We start from the raw sequence: 4181 nt of genomic DNA, 5'->3' as shown, positions 1-4181 counted from the left end.
GATAAAACTAGGGTGAATGAAGTATGGAGACGAATATAACTTTGCAATCGATTAAAGGTCTCTACCCGACAAGCACTTTGGGAATCACTTTATCTCTTGAGTCGCATATTTGTGTCAGTGCCATCCATTTCACTCCGAGAGGGTTCACCACAACACAATTAAATCGTCTGGTGGTAGAAGAGATGTTAGAAGGGTGTGCAGGTTATATGACCCCATTAACACAAGGAGTCTCTTAAATGGAATAAGATGATTTAAAGAGAATAAGGGAAAAAGAGAGAAAGAGTTAAGAAGTGTCGTTTTAACCCCCTCTGTGAGGTAAGTCTCTCTGAGCTGGAAACTATCATCTTGTCAACTGATAAAAAAACACAGAGGTCTTAGTTCCTGGTCAAAACGCTACTCCAGACGTTTGCGTACAGGGTTTCTCTAAAATCGCCAAACGTTAGGTGGAACAGAATGATACAGATTTTACTTTTCACGGCCAGAGTCAAATATAAAAAAAACAACAACCCAATGCTCACTGACGTGCTGGAGTATGGTGACGTGTGGTGCTGATACACACGGGTCTTTACTGTGACGAACCCCCTAAACGAACTTAGAATTTTAGCGGCTAGACAGGTATCTTTAACGCTTGTAAGATTATTTTTGCAGTCTAGATAGTCGACATCCTTAAATCCAGCAGTTCTCCCACGCGGAACAAAAGGTGCACATGTCACCTTTTCAACTCTGCTGCCATATTATCTGTAACTACTGAAATATACTAGAGCTGTCTCACCGAAGAATGGTGTAAATTGTATCAAGGCTAATGGGAAAAAAGGGAACATAGCTACTAAGGGCAATTTACTGGATAAGAACGAAGAAAAAACATGAGTGGTTGCAATAGACAGGTTAATGAGACGAGACAAGGAGGAGGAGTGTGGATGAGGGAGGAAGGGGGAAGGGTGCGTCACTGAGGGGTGGGGGAGTGTGGGTGAGGGAGGGGGGGAAAGGGGAAAGGGGGTGACTGAGGGGTGGGAGGTGGGTGAGGGATGGAGGGGGAGTAAGGATGGGGTCCCTCACGCAACCACACTCCCCAGAGACCAACTTCCCGGCCCGTAACCCTACCCTCGGCCACGCAACACACACACACACACACACACACACACACACACACACACACACACACACACAGATAGATAAATAGAGAGAGAGAGAGAGAGAGAGAGAGAGAGAGAACCAATACTCCCAGACAAAAAGAATTGGAAAGAGAGGTGGCGAGGTGAAGGGAGACGAGCAGTTACATTCAGTATGGGGAGAGAGAGAGAGAGAAAGTGAGTGAAAGGGTGATTGGGAGTGAGCCAGTGAGAGACGGTGAGTGAGAAAGTGAGAGACGGTAAGCGAGAGACAGTGAGAGAGAAATGTGAGACGGTGAGTGAGAAAGTGAGAGACGGTGAGTGAGAAAGTGAAAGACAGTGAAAGTGAAAGACGGTGAGTAAGTGAGAGGCGGCAAGAAAACATATGAGAGGAAAGAGATAGAGTCAGTGAGAATGCGAGGGAGTGATGGTGAGCGACAGACAGTGGGAAAGTGAACGTGTGTCAGTGGAAGACAAAGTATGTGTGAACGTGGAGGAGTAAAAAAGTGAGTACGGAACGGGGTGAGTGTGGGTAAGCAAGTGAGTGAGGAACAGGGTGAGTGTGGGTGAGAAAATGAGTGAGGAACAGGGTGAGTGTGGGTGAGAAAGTGAGTGGGGAACAGGGTGAGTGTGGGTGAGAAAGTGAGTGGGGAACAGGGTGAGTGTGGGTGAGAAAGTGAGTGAGGAACAGGGTGAGTGTGGGTGAGAAAATGAGTGAGGAACAGGGTGAGTGTGGGTGAGAAAGTGAGTGGGGAACAGGGTGAGTGTGGGTGAGAAAGTGAGTGGGGAACAGGGTGAGTGTGGGTGAGAAAGTGAGTGAGGAACAGGGTGAGTGTTAGTGAGGTAGTGAAAGACTGGCAAAATAAAACAGGGTGAATGGGAAAAGTAAGAAAGAAGAGAGAGAGAGAGAGAGAGAGAGAGAGAGAGAGAGAGAGAGAGAGAAATATTTAGTACAATTACAATACACTGCAATGGCATTAGGTTGAGAGAACTACAGTATGTTATAAAAGTTAGAACTGTATGTGTTCATGGCAGATTGAATGCATATAGCTTTTTACACACACACACACACACACACACACACACGGGGAAAGACAGGCTGAGAAAGAGTGCCCCAGAGATGACCACCTGTGTACGTAAACATGCAAGAGTACTAGTAAACTGTTGTACTGAGAAACAGAGGTGAGTTTATGCAGTGTGTGTGACGCTGCATGACCGCCTTTGAAGGGGAGCCATTCATTTACAGCTTACTAACAGCCAGGACTAGAGAAACAACAATAGGACAGAAATAATGACAAAACAATGAAATGGACAGAAGGTGATCAATGGAAGATTATTAAAGGTGGAGAATTCCTGGGACGAGGTTTCTTGCTTTAACCCTAGCGAATTTCCCCCTCCCCTTTCCCCTCCTCCCCTTTCCCCCTCCCTTCAGACACACATATACATTAAGACTCTACTCCATATAGGGACAAATGTTGTTCCTGTACAAAGTTAGCAGACTCTTCACCTAAACTTGACCCAGATTTTCGTCCTCTTGCAGCTTATATCAAGTCGTTCAGTGGCAGAAAGAGACAACGCTGCTGCTCTACACCCTTTCCACTACACCTCCTCATGACTAGCACCACTATCTCGTGTCAATCTCTTCCTATAGCTCAGCATTCATGATGGAGAGATGGCAAATTTAGGCCAAGCTAGAGTTGAAAGGCAGAGAGAGAAAATGTGAGGACGACAAAGGGACATGTCTGGTGGGTTCAGTAGGAAAAGAAAAATTACGGTGGAGTGCTAACTGAAAGAACAAGACCAGGTATTATTTGTGAGAAAGAGAACTGCACCAGGAGGATATACAAGTTAATTTTATTTCCTTAAGCTGTTTGGTAAAGTTCGTGGAAGTGAACAGGAAGTTCTTTGTAACTGTTATACTGTAGATGAAGAGAAATCATACGATGGAAGCCGCATATATTTATTGTGAGGGGCACTGGGAATATAAGGAGTAACAGGTGGCCTAGTGGTTAAAATGAACAGTCTATCTTTGTGTATGGCAGGAGGTTTGTCAATCAATGTTTCTGGAGAGTCAGTCGAATCCTATCCATCCATATGGTCTGGATATTCTGCCCGCAGTCGTCTTATATTTAACATTTAGCTAACACCAGATGATTCAACTTAAATTAGAAAAGACGTCATCGGAGGGAAGAGAATAATAATAATAATACGTTTCTAGCTATAACATATGTCAATAGCAAGTTTTACGTTAACATGGTCCAGAATTTCGCCATTTTGAAGCTTATCTCACGTTGCTCAGTTGTAGCAGACAGTGCTACGGCTCTACATCCTTCCCATAGCACTTCTTCGTGATCAGGATCATATTTTATCGTTAACCCACTGCTACAACTCAGCAATGACGATAAACAGGGCAAATTTAGGCCAGGTTTGAGTAAAAAGGGTATAGCTATTTCGTTCACAAACAACTTGCTATCTACTTGTTTGGATAAAGAAAGAGACCACACTCAGATCTCTCCTGGCAATTAGCATGTTGTTGTTTATGATTACTTAACAGGTAATTACAGTAGTTTCCTCCAGCTCTGCCTTGTTATCTGGTTAATTGCAGTTCCCTCTCTATAATTTACCACTCAGTTCACTTCTCCGGTCAATGATCCCTTCTACTCTGCCTTCATGTCTTGATCACTTCCGTCTCCCATTCTCGTCCTCTATCTTCTCCCTCACCCTTCCTCTCTCCCTCCGCCTCCCTCACCCTACCTGTCTAGTCCGTCTGTCACCCTTCCTTCTTCTCCCTCGCCCTTCCTCTCTAATTCGTCCTCCCTCACCCTACCTGTCTAGTCCGTCTGTCACCCTTCCTTCTTCTCCCTCGCCCTTCCTCTCTATTTCCGCCTCCCTCACCCTACCTGTCTAGTCCGTCTGTCACCCTTCCTTCTCTCTCTCTTCCTCTCTATTTCCGCCTCCCTCACCCTACATGTCCAATTCTGTCTGTCACCCTTCCTTCCTCTCCCTCACGAGTTAATAAAAGAAAATCATTACAGGACAGAGAGAGAGAGAGAGAGAGAGAGAGAGGTCTTT

This window comes from Coenobita brevimanus, chromosome 101, assembly GCF_032717465.1.
Source record: "Coenobita brevimanus isolate Jiangsu-jjx chromosome 101, ASM3271746v2, whole genome shotgun sequence".
NCBI classification, from domain to species: domain Eukaryota; kingdom Metazoa; phylum Arthropoda; class Malacostraca; order Decapoda; family Coenobitidae; genus Coenobita; species Coenobita brevimanus.
The sequence above is the reverse complement of the archived record's forward strand: the minus strand, read 5'-3'. Positions refer to the sequence as shown.